Source organism: Helianthus annuus, chromosome 6 (assembly GCF_002127325.2).
Source record: "Helianthus annuus cultivar XRQ/B chromosome 6, HanXRQr2.0-SUNRISE, whole genome shotgun sequence".
NCBI classification, from domain to species: domain Eukaryota; kingdom Viridiplantae; phylum Streptophyta; class Magnoliopsida; order Asterales; family Asteraceae; genus Helianthus; species Helianthus annuus.
In genome coordinates this window covers 43,783,293-43,800,461 of record NC_035438.2, presented here as the reverse complement: position 1 = coordinate 43,800,461, position 17,169 = coordinate 43,783,293, and positions in this window count along the sequence as shown.

The window sequence follows — 17,169 nt, the reverse complement described above, 5'->3', positions numbered from 1 at the left end:
ATATATTTCATACAAGTCTTAAAAATATGTTATTTTTTTAAGAAATATAATTCCGGAAAGTAATAAAAATCAAAGTATTGATTTTTGATGAAAAATACAAAATACACAAGTATTTACATAAAGTACAAGTATACTTTCCTAAGAATACTTCTACCAAAACAATAATGAGAATATTATTTCACAAAATACTTATATTTATTTTTGGGAAAATAATATAAGTAACTCACTTGAAAAGTTAAAAATATAATTTATTTTTAACAACTTATTACCTCGAAAAGTCTACATGAACGTATAAAGAACAAATACATAAGCTAAATATGGTGACTTGTACTTGTGTGATACAAGTCTTGTGACTAATATTAGTAGAACACGTATAGGTTACGACGCTACGAAACCAACCGGTGAAGTTTACAGGGCAAGATATGCAAAGTTGTGAGTTCATGTCCCCACTTTTAAAGTTTTACTTGTTTTCTAAACTTGGGGAAAATACACATGCAATGGTATGTAGCACACAAAACTAAGGAATGACACATAGATCACTTGACGAATAGGGTACCATAAGCACCATTAGTCAACGTATACATTTAGACCGCGGAACAGAAGGGTTAGATCTAATGGGTTTCAGGCAACCCCACTCTTGGCCTACTTATACCAATGAGTGCTTTTGTGTCTCAGTCGATCTCAACAAAAATGCCTAGGTTTGGTGGCTTCCTATGTCGTGACATATGTTAATGTCCTCATGAAACATTAGCGATCTTGTATTCCTTACATTTACAGACACAGCACAAATATGTTTTACAAATTGCATACCATGTTTTCATACAAGTATATAAACATTCTATACAAAAACTGCATGAATTCACACCAACATTATGTTGATGATTTTCCAAAACTCACATGTATTTCAGGTAACTAAAGTGGATGTACGCGTGGTCTCACCCTTGCTCCTGGATGTCGCTTATGTTTTAGTCCTGTCGTGTCAAGACTCCTTCGCCTATTTTGTGGGATTTGGTTATTGTACTCCATCCCGTGTGGTGATATAAGAACCAAAACCTTGATGTCTATCTTTTAAATAAAGTTGTAAACTTTTCAAACAATATGTTATCTTGTGATGTAAACACTTAACTTATGTTATGTTAATGGCATTTGGAGTTATTTTACGAGCATGTAGTATCTTTACCATTCGTATGCAATGAGAACCTTTCAGGATCACACCTCGTGCTTCCGCCTTAGAAAGGGGTGTGACATTAGATTATTTAGACTTGAACACATACAGAATGCCTAAGACTCGAATATGGGTTCCAACCGTTGCCGAAACAATGATTCAACAATTTTGGTTCTAAACATACACAAGTGTTGTGTTTGATACACGGTACACGAAACAATTACACCTAGAAAGCAAACTTTGAGAGTTTTGGTAACATGCATTTAGGACCTTTGGAAAACTTTTGTCAAAATTCATTAAAGGTCCTCATGTAGGAGCCACGAGTATTATCTCGAACACACGCTATTATCTTTATTGTCTATGCTATTTTAACTACCCGAGCAGGTAACCTACGTGGAAGGAAACGCTATTACGCAACTATACGTGAAACTTAAACTATAGGTCAACGGACATCGAAGTATATCACACACGACTTTTGAGGCGAGGCCTTTGGAAAACATGATTGGGCATGACAACAACGATGCGAATCCCGTCAGTGGGAGAACTACGGAACGAAATAGGCAATTTTCCACGCGATCATACAAGTGACATGAACCACGCTAAGGTACGTTTAAATGGGATCACACAACAGTCAGTACTTAGTCTGATGAGACTCACAAATATTGGCGCTGTAAAAGAAATCACGATTTTTGGCATCGCAGCGGAAACTACAAGTGTTCACATCTCCCCACTCCCTAAATGGCGAATACGCCAAGGTTGACACTTCGTGGTAATGTCGCTCAACAACTGGCCATCACACGAAATTCCAGGAAAAGTCCTTAAATTTCTTTTGTTGAAATTCTGACTTCTGCATATAGTGAGTAGACTTTCACATTTCTACTCCCCCTAATGGTCATCGTATCATGAGGATTTCTTTCATAGTAGCAAATACTTATTTGTTTCATTTCTTGGTAAATTCACACGTTACACATGCATTGTTTGTTGCGCATGCGGTTAGTTTGATTTACGAAGACTATTGGAGGGCTTCACTCCAAATTGTTGTTTTGTCAAAGCTCAAATATTGTTTCGCTATACTTGATATTACATTGTGATCTAGATGAACCGCATTATTGCAAAGTGTTGACTCTTTGATATCGAGTCAACGAACTCGCTGAAACTCCTTTCTTTTGAGTTACATTACATGGTTTGTTCATTGTAACCATGTCGAAATTCTCATGTTAACACATGCATTCATTGTTGGAATGTGACTAAACCAAGTTCAATTGTTTGAACTTGCTCGTAATACATATTCAATTCAAGGTCCCATATGATGGATTGAGGCCATCGTATTCAACATAATCCCAACACGCACTTCATTTGTTTCGAACCATAACAGGCTTGTTTGGTCTTTGACTTCATTGAATCGTTTCTTTGATCACGATCACCTTGTGGTGGTGTTCTCACAAATTTGAAGCTTGTGCTAATATCACTTGCATGCATCATGTACGTATTTAATTATTTATTCATTTATATTAAATCCGCTCTATTGGTTTATCATACAAAAGCAGTCTTAATAGAATCGTGTGTTAAGATAATGGTACATAAGTTCATGACATATTTCGGTGTACCTCTTAGCGGTTCTTTCATCAACGATCGAACATTTTTGCGATGTTCATTGTTTTTTTTTATCTTCGATCGAAAAACATTATTCATTTATTTCAATTTCAATTGAAAATCTTATGAGATTTATTTGAAACAAACATGCAAATTTACTTTGTTGAACCTTTCATCTGATTTCAAACACGGTGAACTTGTTTGATCACCGCTATTATTGAATTATTTCAATCACTACGACACCTTGTGGTGTCGGTATAAACTTGTAGCTTGGGCTAATCATGATCGAGCGTTTCATGCAAAATACAGGTGATACTTGTTCGATCACCGCTATTGTTGAATTGTTTCATTCACTACGACACCTTGTGGTGTCGGTATAAACTTGTAGCTTGGGCTAATCATGATCGTGCGTTTCATGCAAAACACAGGTGATACTTGTTCGATCACCGCTATTAATGAATTGTTTCATTCACTACGACACCTTGTGGCGTCGATATAAACTTGTAGCTTGTGCTAATCATGATCAATCGCTTCAGGCGAAACTACAAATGCTCTTTGTTTGACAAATCGCTCAAAGAGTCTTAATGCAACTATGTATCAAGACGATGATACACAAGGTTCGGTTGTATTTCATTTCGGTGTATCCTTGCAATTCAACAATGTCAACACGCTGATTTTATCTTATTCATTTATTGGTTCGATAGTTGACAAATCATTTTTTATTAGAGCTTGTTAAATTCGAGTTTCAATCGCAAGTTTCCGTTGGTAGTGAATTCTATTGTTTCAAAAATTGATTTGCATATTGCGAACATTCATTTGGAATTCTATTGGTCGAAATTCCTCTTTTGTTGAACCCCGTAAACTTGATCACATTGGTGATAGTATCACTACGCTTAATTCACTTGACATTGATTTCTGAAACAAACTCAGTTGAACCGTTGGGGTTCTTATTAATGCAAAATGTCTTTACACTCACGTAATCCGAATAAGTCTTGATTTGATTTCGTGGACATTCACTTTGGTATTATTCGGACTTACCTAGGAACGACACAACTCTAAGGAGATAACATAGTCTAAATTTTGAGGACGAAATTTCTACAACAGGGAGAGAATGTGGTAACCGGTAATTAAAGGCTTCTAATTACGCGATTAGCAAACATTTAGGCAAAAATAAATAGTGTTTGAGGCACAAATTAACTTAACAAGGCAATTGGAATGCCTAGGAACGCTTATCTGACGCTATAGTGCGCGTATGGTGATTTTCGGAAAAACTGCGAAACGTTAAACAATAACGAACTGACGCTATACAAAATACTGACAACGCTGACAAATACGAATTTTATACGTATGCTATATACATATGAACTTGGTTTTACAGATTTATCGTGCTTCCAAACGTCACAAAATGCGAACGTGAATGAAAAACGCGATAGTAAGAACGCACCGACAACGAAATGGAAGCATCAGACACTTATAATTCCTTCAAAACTGAAATATTATGACATATTTAGCACCGTACTCGAATTTTAATATCCGCAGATGAAAACGGTTCGAGAAACGGATTTAACAACGATAAACTACGCATTTTACGCGATTTAACGAGATGGAAGGACAAACGCGTCTAATAAACGACTTACAACATAATTTTACGTGCTTCAACCCGAAAATTTTATTTTACAACATTTTACGAAGTTCGGGTTTGGAAAACGGGCTCTAAATACGAATCGGGTCGCACGAAACGGGCTTGTGGGCCTGGGGCCCAAGCCCACTTGGAAGACCTAGTATATAAACACCTTATCTCATTCTTGGTCAATTGAAACCCTAAATAAGTCAGCGCACACCACAGAACTCTCCCCTAATCCTCTCTCGTGTCCGATCATCGGTCACTGGAGATCCCAGTTTCCGGCGGCACCAGTTCCAGCCAACCACCACACTCACAACCATCCCTCCACAACGATCCTCTTTAAATCCACCACACAACACCCTTTTTTTCTCCTGTAACTCCTGTAACCAGAGATCTGGAACTCCGGCGACACCTCTCCGACCAGCGACATGTTCCTCCGATGGCACACATACCTGCAGACACCCAACCCCCACCCTGTAGCTCTTGAACCAACACACACACACATACACACACATACACACAAACACACACACACACACACACACCCGTTTCTCTTAGTTGTATGTCGCCGCTCTGGTCGAATTTCCGGCGACCCGTCGGTGATGATGACGATATTGTTCTGACGATACAAGATGGTGATGATACAAGATGATGGTGATGATGATTATGATGGTGATGGACTTTCTATTTTGAGCTACGACGGTGGTCGTAACGGCTCTGGCAGCCGCGAACCAACATCTCCACTCCGGGGGGAGGGGGTAGGTACGCAGTAGTGTGACGAGATGGTGGTGCACGGTTTGGGTTGGCTCAAGACCTGTTACAGTTCAGCTTCGAGTCAGTTTTCGGTTTAGGTTTCGGTTCTGGTTCAACCGAGTCAACACAGCGAGTTAACTAGTCAATGCTAGTGATGTAGTGAGTGATACGATAAACGAAGATCAACACGTTGATTCTACGAATACCCGTGTGTTTCTTCCCCAACCCCCAAATTGCAACCCAAAGGCCACGGAATTTGAAGTGAAAAATAAGTTTTCTCAAAATTCAAGTCTGCTTCATTCATTCACTAAAGGGACATATAAATAATGACAGAAATTCGAAACGGGCCTAAAAAAGACAACGGGCCAAACACAAGCCCAAAAACAAAATGCCCAAAATACTTGAAAAAAACATAAAAATAGAAAAAACTAGTAGAAATAAGCGTTTTCTCGGCCCGGACGATGACCCAAACCGCCGTAGGCAATTTGCAGCAAGATAGAGCTCGTTCTCCCGGTCGTTTTGACTGGTCACACGCCCCAAACGGACCCCCGTAGCCCGAGTTAGAGCCATTTCAGTGAAGCCCCTTTAGTGACCCGATCTTGGGCCTCCAAATACCGGATGGCCCGCTCTTCCACGCTTGGGCCCGCATCAGCTAGTCAACTCGGGTTCGGTGATCGGGTCAAGATTCGGTCAACAAGTTAGCAAGATATTCTTCTCAGATTCATGTTCGGGTGTTTCGGGTCAGCATCGAGTATGGTCAACGACTCGGTCAACACCCGAGTCAACTCGGGTTAACAACAGTCAAACAGGTCAACGACAGTCAACTCAAAGACCCGGAATGTCATAGTTGCATGCTAGCTACTTCACGTTATTGGAATGGCACTACGGAATCACACTAAGCTAGCTTTGCATAGGAATATCCAGGTGAGTTCATAACCCCCCACTTTTCACGGTTTTACATTTTTGTAAATGTTTTCAGGGGTCGAAAGACATGCAAGTTTCACAAAGTAAACAACATTTCAATAAAAGAAAACAACAAATTTCTAAACGATGTGGCAAACAGATTTCGACAAACTTAAATGGTTTATGAATGGATTATGCTAAACTTACCGGTTTTACAAAACACTAGCGTCGTTTTCGAAACGTGCATGAGTTTCACGACTAGTGACGGGAAGGTCCTAGTTACAACGGGACTGCTTTGTCCTACATACAAGTAAGAGGACTGGTTGGTTCTGCTTACAGACTCGGGGACTGGGTTGTCCTACATACAAATAAGGGGTCTGGTTGGTCCTGCTTACAGACACAAACGGGCTAGGCCCATTCTCACTTGTGCGAGGCAGAAGGACTCTCGTGAGCTAGGCTCACACTTTGTAGGATCGTTTGCACGACCAAAACGAGTCATTCGGAAGAGTTCTAATCAATACGAGAGGCGGAAACAAACGTATCGACTTTGAATTAGCATGATATACACTCTAATTGTCTTGTTTATTGATATAACAGCGTTTTACAGTGAGTAGACACTTCGGCAACACCTCGGCACCGGAATCAGATCATTACAAACGAAATCACCAAGACACGTATTTGTAGGCAACCCATTCCGCACGAACTGGTTCACACAAAATGGTCATCTCCATTTCGTACGAAATGGAATTTCCATTTCGTGCGAAATGGTCTTTCCATTTCGTGCGAAATGGATCCAACCTATATGATTCTCATTTTTCTCGTATTTCGTACCCTGATCTATCTAATCTAATACAAGACGGAGTCGACAGACATATATACCAACAGACTCCCCCTTGGATGTTGACGAAGTCTTCAGTGTCAAGTCTTCGGTATGTCACATCTTCAGTCTTGATCAGTCTTCGTGCTCTTCCAAAGTATCTGACAGTGTAATCATCCTCAAACTCTATCTCTATTTTCTCTCTCTCTTTTCCAGAGTCTCAATCTGTCTCTATCTTCTTTTGATTACATCTCTTGATTCCTTAAGTTTTTCAGCATCAACAACTAAACTCCCCCTTGGATGTTCATCTACTAATCTTCAAACTCTTCAGCATTAGCAGCTGGCATGACCATCAGGATTTGAAACTGGCTCTACTATCTTCAGACTCCCCTTTTGCTAGCAGACTCCCCCTTAAGTTGTTCCAGGATCGCAATCTGACTTAGCTCTCGTTCCAAGATCGTGACCTGGCTCAAACTCTGCTCAGACTTTATTCGGAAAGTCTTCAAGAATCGAAACCTGGCTAACCTGCACAATCTCTACCTCAAAATAAATTTGACAAATTTAATCTCTTCTTACTACTTGTAATTTAAACATTCAAATTTGGTTTCAACTGAACAAACCATTTAATCATTTCAAAATCAAACCTCATTTCAACAAACTCTTCCAACCCTGTTGTTCATCATATTTAGCACTTGGAATTTTGAAAATCAGCTTTCCAACATCAGTTGTCGAATGTAAGATGAAATAAAATCTTTTTGATATTTCAAAATTTTATGCTAAAACACACTGAATTTTTTTTTCTTTTTGGATTTTTAATAATGAAAAACAGTAAACAAATATGTACATACAATATTTTTGTGAGTTTGTGTAAGAGGATCATATCAGTTTATAACACCATTAAGCTTTAAACATTTTAAGTTCTAAACGATTCACTTAGATTGTCAGTATACTGATCCACTTAAATTTTCACACAAAGTTCAATTGTTCCGAGATACGAGATTAGTATTTTAAGCACTTAAACTTATTCGCATGTACCACCTCAGAATACACTCCCGTATCCAGACTTCTATATTCAGTCTTACAAGTGAATGTACACTAACGATATCTATAAACGGGTAATGCGAGACCATGAGAGCTCAGGTTAGAACTTCCGTTCAGACAAAGAGATGATGGTTCGAATTTAGGTGTGTCCCGTTTGGGGATCTTTTCTTCAATAGCACATGATTAGCATTTTTCAAAGTTTCATCATTTTTTATGCTGAGGGTAGGCTTTAAGATTTAAAGCTTTGCAAAGTATTATACGAGGACTAGGCTATTGCTCCCGCAAAATCAGAAGTCCTGGTATAATACCCCAGATATCATCACGCACAAAGACCTAGTATGTCAGAAATAGAAAACCCTTCAAACAAGATTTCAGGGGTTACCTATATATCCGAGAGATGTTCCCCACGAAATAAGTAAGCGTTTGATATTTAGGTTTATATCTCGAAAACAATCTACTGAATGTATAAAAACCTACTGGCATATCGTCAGTGAAACCGTTCATCACTTTTGACTTTCCAATTCTTTAGCGTGTTGTGATAGTCCACTGATGTACTATCATTTCCTCTTTTTCACAACAAAACTCTTTTTCAATTTTTTCAATGTTTTTGGATTTTTCAAATTTTCTAATGTTTTTGGATTTTCTGAAATTTCTTACTCCCCCTAAAATTCAAAACCATTTAAAGAAAATTTGACAAACCGATGTGAATTACTTCAATTCTCCATTCACTTGGCATAAACAATCAGAACCCCCCTGACAACAAACTATTTTCCCATTATGATTTCAAAACACTTAAGTTTGTTTTAATCAAAATGGTTTTTCCGGAAAATTAGTTTTGTTGAAATTCACCAACCACTTGTAGGTTAGGGGTCGGGGAAATGTTCATCACTTTGTTCCTTTTCACTTGACAATGAATGAAACCCCATTTTTCTCAACCACTTGCATGAGAGTTAAAACAAGTTCAACTTAATGACCTTGATTAACCACTTGTAAGTTGAAATATGACATTTTTAAGTTTTACCACTTGTAGGTTTTCCAAACAAAAATATTTCAAGAATGATGCCGATTCCTACTCCACGATTACCAACTTGGGAGCTCCGGCAAGTCAGGATTTTAAGTAAAGAATACAGACACCCAAGGCTGACCAACTTTGGGTGTGACCTTCTCGGTTTCACTCGGGTTTTGAATATTCCTTTTTTCTTCATAAAAATCTTTCACCCCTTTGGTCTTACCCTCGACCATTTTCCCAAAAATATCTTTCACTTTTCCACTAAACGCCTTTTCGACATTAAATTCTTTCTTTTCAGAATAGAATTGACTCGAAATTTCCACTTTTCCAACTTTTGATTTTAAATTTTCAGCCCCCAATGGTGGAAAGTTGACATCATCCATTGGCGGTACTGAGTTTTCACCTTTTACCTTAACTTGTGGCTCCTCTGACTTTGACGAGTCAGATTCATCGCCAGTTTTCACATCAGATTTCTTAACAACCCATGTTTGGTTGTTAAGATTCACCCTTCTTTTGTAAAACCTTTTCGAGCATTCACCAACTTCATATTTTGAATTTTTAAACACTTTGAACTTTTCAGTTGGTGGTTCGGTTTTATTAACGACTTTCTCTTTGAGTTTAGAAACAACTTCCTGTTTTGTGTTGGTTGCCTTTGGACAATTCCAGGCGATGTGACCAACTTCTTGACATCGGTAATAGGTTCTTGGTTCTTTCTTTCTAGCAGCTTCATTCTTCATTCTTTCTTGCTTTTTCGCAAGGAAGTCTTTGTTTGATTGCTTCCAGAATGAGCTCTTTTCTTCTTCTGACGAACTTGTTCCTGAAACAAATTTAGTTTTTGGTTTATAAGTTTTCTCATTTTTATGATTTTCAGGTAAAGTAAAACCCAATCCCTTCTTTTTGAAATTACCGTTATGGTTTGGTTTCTTTCGATAACCTGAACCAGAACTGTAACCCTTTTTCTTGTTTAATCTTTGTTGAACCCTTGAGGTGTAATGTTTAGGTTTTTCAGCAAGATTTACATCTTTTATTTCAGAAATATTAATTTCTATTAGTTTGAAAACCTTGTTAATCATTTCACTTTTAACACCTCTTATTGGAAATTCCTCATCAGAATATAATTTGTCTGAAGCATTTAAAGTATATGCCACTTTGATTGGTTCATCATTCAAATTAGATTTTGATAACAGAAATTCTTTATTGTAAACCCTTTTGACCGATGATTTTGGACTGTCAACTGATGAACTCGAACTCTCGGATTCGGACTTTGACTCTGACTCCTCATCTTTATCCAACACCTGATCGACCACCTTTTTTATTAACTTAGACTCATGATCTGTATCAGACGATGTGAAGGTGACGTCAATGTTTTCTGGTAATTCATCAGTTGTTTTAGACTTCAATTTTATATTGACTGCCTTTTTGACTTGCTCCTCATTTGGTTTTCTGGGAGAATAACCTTCCCAGATTGGAGGCGGACACTTGTTATAACTGACACTTTGTTTCTTACTAGTATCCTTCTCTTCCGACTTCTTTTCTTGAAATGCTTCAAAACCTGCAACAGTTGGATAAATTCTGTCAATCAAATAATCAGAACTTGAATAAGTTTGCAGTAATCGTCTAATTCTTTCATTCTCTATCTTTTCAGTCTCCAACTCTTGCTTTAACTTTGCACATTCTTCAATATAGTGATTGATAGCCTTTTGCTTAGACATCATCACTGCATTCATCATGGTTAAAGCATCTTCTCTTTCAGAATTTGTCTTTTGAAGACTATTCATCGTTCTGTTTAACACATCATATGATTCTTTCACATACTTAACATCGAACAATAATTTTTTTTCATCTTGTCAAGCTCACTATACTTCTCATCTTTTCCTTCACAATGTTTGCATGGTTCCAAACATTTTAAACAAGGTTTCGTGACTTCAACAATCTTTTCAATTTCAACTACCTTCTCAATTTCTACCACCTTCTCAACAACTTTAATCTCTTCACTATGTTCAAATTTCTCTTCCTGAGCAACATTCTCGCATTTTACCTTTTTCTGATTCTTTGATGCTCGCTTCTCCTTTAGTTTCTCCAATCTATCTACAAAATAAAATTTAAAACTTTTAGGAGATAATTGAGTTTTTCCAATGTTTATTTGTATTTCTTCTTCATCATCACTGCTATCAGTTGATGATTGATCAAAGACTGTTATCTTTTCTGATCTTTCTTTTGAAGAAACAGACTCTTCATCTTGAATTTTCTCATCATTAACAAACACATCCATCCATTCCTTCATCAAATCTGGTTCTTGAACTATTTGTTCAATGAATGCTCTAAGCTTTGAATCGGCCGAAATGTATTTGTCCCAGCTAAAACCTTCTGCCATTTTTTCATCATCTTGATTTACGAGATAAGCTTTCTTCTTTCCATCTTCAATAGCATGGGATGATGACGGTTGTTGAGCAACTTGTTGATATATAGCTTTCCGATAATAATCATTATTCCCGAACGGATTTTGTGTTCCACCTGCTTCTCGATTGGTACATTCCCTCTTGAAATGTCCTTTAGTAACTTTAGATTTATCAAAACCTAAAGTAGAAACATTAGCATTACGGAAGTCATCTCTTCATGTAATCAGCTTAAATTTTCAGCTCTCCTCAACACACTCGCTAAACACCACTTAATATCCATAAGCTCCATTTCCTCAGCATCAATTTGATCGTAATCCTCTTTTTTCAACATAGGATTTCCGATCCTTCCTGCAACCAAACCCTTATATGATTCTAGCACCGTAGCTAATAATCCCATATGACCTTTAGCGACTTCTTCAGAGAAACTTTGACCGTTCTGAATATGCAACGCGATGTTGCAGTGTAACACATGACCATTACTGTTGTTTGAACTTTGGAACTGATGACTTGAGGTTGAAACATTCGGACTAACACTCGAGTATGAAGAAAATCCACTGTTGCTTATTGGACTATGATTGACTGATCCGGATGAGTTTTCTGCGCTGAAAGCAGTTTGGACCTTCAGACTTGCTTCAACATTCTGAACATTTCCTTTGTAATACATCTTGATGTCTTGTTGACCACTTGGATTGTTCATTCTAGCAATCTTTTGTTGTTCAAGATCTTGTCCTTCAAGTTTTTCAATGAACTGAGAAATTGTCAATTTATCATATTCTCCAGTGTTCTTTAAGATCATCAGATATGTACCCCATTCTTTCTGAGGTAAAGCATAAGCTAATTTGTCAACCCATTCTTCTCGATCTTTGTTGATCTCTAACAGTGACATGATTGTACCAAATGACAATGTCTTTCAATGAGCTTCTTTGTAGATTCACCCTACAAGCTAGTAAACAAATCAAATTCTTTCTTTAATAATGATCTCTTACTCCTGATCATTTCCGTACTTCCCTCAAACTTAATTCGAAGTGCTTCCCAAATCGAACGTGAAGTACTATCACGTTGAAGTAATATGAAGATATCTTCTTTCACAGCTTGCTGGAGTAGACTAATCATCATCTGTTCTGCCTTGTACATGTCTCTCTCTTTGTCCGACAATTTAGAAATAGTTTTGATAACTCCCAAATCTATACGAGGTTTAACATACTTTTCTCAATACACTCCCAAGACCTCAAATGATTTGCTTGAACCCAATTTTCGAATCGGTCTTTCCGACCATAATATTCTTCAATGCCCATCAATTTTGGAGGTTTTTGTAACGTTCCTGTTTCATTTTCCATGTTCACACTCTGAACAATGGTAACAGGAGTACTCGGGGCAGTAGCAAATGCGTTGTAAAACTCTTCTTCCATGTTTCGGTAAAATATTTCACAAACTCAGTTTTCAAACGAAATGGCACTATTCACACGATTGAATTTGGTGCGGAATGGACCTCTTCAAACGAAATGGACCTTTCACGCGAAATGAATTTCTTCAAACGAAATGGGATCCCTTGATACGAAATGGATGATTTCGTACGAAATGGATGATCTAGTACGAAATGGCACAATTCAAACGAAATGGACCTCTGAATCCATTTCGTGCAAAATGAAGTGTTGTTTCAAACGAAATGTAAGTTCAATCCGTGCGAAATGGTGCTGATGTCATACTCTCGGCCAGATTTTTGTCAAATTGATCAAGTTTTAGGTCGATTTTAGGTCTGATTCTTTCAAGGGTTTGTTAAAACAGTATTACGCGTGTTAGGTGTGAAAATTATCCCATTTTAACCATGAAATCTTGTTTAATTTTGAAAAATGTGTAAAAGAAGGTGTAGAAGTGAGAATTTTGATGAAATCAAGCTGAATTCGGTAAGAACTCTTCCTCCTGAGCTCTGATACCACTTGTAGGATCGTTTGCACGACCAAAACGAGTCGTTCAGAAGAGTTCTAATCAATACGAGAGGCGGAAACAAACATATCGACTTTGAATTAGCTTGATATACACTCTAATTGTCTTGTTTATTGATATAACATCGTTTTACAGCGGGTAGACACTTCGGCAGCACCTCGGCACCGGAATCAGATCATTACAAACGAAATCACCAAGACACGTATTTATAGGCAACCCATTCCGCACGAACTGGTTCACACGAAATGGTCATTTCCATTTCGTACAAAATGGAATTTCCATTTCGTGCGAAATGGTCTTTCCATTTCGTGCGAAATGGATCCAACCTATATGATTCTCATTTTTCTCGTATTTCGTGCCCTGATCTATCTAATCTAATATAAGACTCGATACAAGACGAAGTCGACAGACATATGCACCAACACACTTGCTCGTGCGATGCACGAAGAACTCAAGGACTGGATTGTCCACTACTCAACTAAGGGTCGTAGGGTCGCTTAAAACTGTACAGTGAAGTCCTCGCTACTCATTTGAAACTATAACCGCATACTAGTCTACCGCCTTGAGTGAGCGGTTTGGCAAGGCACTTGCTAGCACGAGGTGGGTTATAGGCTCATGCGGGCATGTTGTCTTTGTTGTACGCGAACGTTGACAGTTAAACAATTTTTCCAAACACAAGGATTTCATATAACATGCCGAGAAAAATGATTTTATTATGTTTTCTCAACAACTTTTAAACCGATAAACAGAAAGATTTGTTTAAAATCTTTTTCATAACCAACTATGAACTCGCTCAACTTTATGTTCATTTTTCCTGCATGTTCTTTCTCAGGTCACAATTCCAAACTATGGAACGGTTGGAATAGGTGAACCCATGGGGATTCGAGTACTTAGCGGCGTTCACTTTCTAGAAGTCTTAGTTTTAACTGCTTCTGCTGTGCAATGAAGATACCAGTCCAGTCACGCTAAGCTCTGATATTTCGGGGTGTGACATTTTGAATGAATGAAGATTATGTAGTTTTATTTGGAGTTATTATTTTTTGACCCGATCCGAATCGAGTATCCGACCCGAACATATAACCTGAAACATAGCGATAGGAAAAAAATTTGGTCCCATGATTTTCCGCACCCCCGGAACTTTTGGTCAAGCTTCGTCACTGTGCTTGACAATACATTACATAACTAAATACATGACCTATACATAACAATATATATATATATATATATATATATATATATATATATATATATATATATATATATATATAATAAAAATACCACCAAAACCTAACCATGATATCAACCAAACTCATGGTTGAATATCATGTGACAAGTTGGAAAATATCTTAGTTTTAGATTCCTTATTTTGGACTTTTAATGGGTGACTTAGTGCCCATGAAAAACACAACTAAAAATAGTGTCCAAGTAAGTGTCTAAGTAAGATATGTTTTATGTAATTTCATAAGTCCCATTTACTTCCAATCTCCAAATCATCAAACTCATACACCTTTGTTTATCCTTTTTAGGGTGACTTTTTGTTTCCATCTCCTCAAAACCGCTCACTCGCATTTTTGGAACTTAGCTTCGCAAACCATGAGTTCATACTTGACCCATTTTATGCTTTAAACACTATTTGGGTTGCAACATGTATCCTTCTTAAAATCACAATCACACCTACAATCAATCTTATGCAAACATTCAATTCTTAAACATGCTTACTTGTTATGCTACTTATTTATACATACTAGGACAAATCTTATGCATGCTATTTATCATTAATTTAACACACCGCCCGATTTGTTGGGTCATTGTTAAGTTATTCAATCGTTATGGTCTTATTTACTTCGGTGACAAGATTACGCATACGATCTTATTCACTTTGGTGCTAAGATTACGCTAGAGGACTGTCACAGGCGGACCAAATGTAACAAAATGAGACTTAAGAGTTAAGACTAATAGGTGTTTCGTGGAGTTGCAAATTCCTAACACCTAAACCGAGAAGTTCTAGCCTATTATGTATTTTCTATTTAACCTGCGCTTAGTCTTTTGAAAATACGTAAGTTTTCACTGGTAAATACAATTAACCGACACATTCTGAAAAGAAATTCAAAATCATTTTATACCATTTGGTATATCATTTTGTAAATAAATTGGGACAAGATAATGTTTCTTGTTACCAATTTTACATACTTGTCCATACATATGGGGACCGAAGATGAAAATCGATACATGATTAACCGACACACCACATTTTCAATAAAAATATATATAATGGCATTAGCGTTTGTCAGGTGTGTGCCTACACCCCACACTTAGGTCGTGACCACTTACAATTAAGTGAGCCGTAGATATCCAGGACACGGTCGTATTAAGCCCCAATTTTTAAGTTATCAAGCAAGAAGGATTAAAATGGGTTATTTAAATTTTGGACATCATTAGTCATTGATTTAATACCCGACCACGCGGCTAGTGCCGTATCCCAAGCCCGTATAGGGAAAATAGGCTAAGAGTATTTACCTGCGCTTATCTTTACAAATCAAAGAGGCTTAAGCACAACCGTAATCAAAATAACTTAAACACAGGCGCAATTTAATGGAGGCTCCTAGTCTGGAATGAACGGAACTATGAGCCCTTAGAACGTTAACGGGTCTTATGTAAGTCATTTAACTTTGATCGGTTAACTATAATAAATGCGTACGGTTCGCTAGATTAAGAGGAGACCGGATAGAATGTGGTTTATACCATTTTGAGTATGAGGACTCATATACTATGGGTCAAACAACCATACATTCTGATTAGAACTGATTTAGAAAGGTTTTGACCCGATTCGGCTAACTTATACATATTATGCTATATAAGTCAACCGTGCGCGCATATGCGGCACCGGGTGGTCGAATGGGTTTATGATAAGTCCAACATTCCAAGATATATTTTATTGTGTTACCACATCAGTTTCAAATCAGATTATGAGTTCATTATGTTTTAAAAGCATTATTTGCGGCAAAGGGGCATTTTAGATATTTTTTAGCATAACATAAAGACTTTGCATATAACTCGACAGATGATACGATCAGAAGGTATAACCCTTAGAGGTTATTCCCTACAATAATATGATCATATTACAACCCTTAATCAGTATTTGAACTATCTCAAACGGGTCAAAATCGAAAGTCAAAGAAGAAGTCAAACTGTTTGACTTCTGGTTGCGAACCGAGACCTAAGTAGGAAATGACGAGTTGGCCATGAACTAACATGTCCTAATATGTTATATAAACTGTTATAATGTCAAAAATTAAAGTTTCAATACTTAGAAGTTCATTTAACGTAATTTACGACAGTCTGTGTTTTGACTTTTATTTCATAAAGCTTTGACCCGTCATTTCACCAACTTAATGTGATATTCGAAAGGTTCCCTCATAGGGGAATAATACCTTCATTATTACGATCACGTAGCCATGTTCGTTATGAACTTTGGCTTGACCGAAATGATCATAACTGAAAGTTAAAAAAAGTCAATTTGCTTGACTTTCGGCTAATAACTAGCCTAGGAATGAAACAAGACTGAGTTAGAACACTTATAAGTGTTCAAGGGAGTGTTATAACTCTAGGAGGGAAGCCTCTATAGATCAGAAGCTATCCAAGAGATGTGAGAAAGAATTTTGTGAAGGTGTATGTCACACCCCCAAAATACCACCTAGGGAATGTTCCTGTTAGGCGTGTGACGAATCAACCACGAGCCACTAATTACATGGAACCCATACAAGTTTCTAAATAAAATCCTCAATTATTAATGAAAAGTACTGTCGACAAGTTTAAATGAGAACCAACATGTTCAGCGGAAGCAATTGATAAACCAAAGTTAAATAGTTTAAAAGCCAATGTATGGTATCAAGAAATCCATCATATGAATCCCTCCAGTCG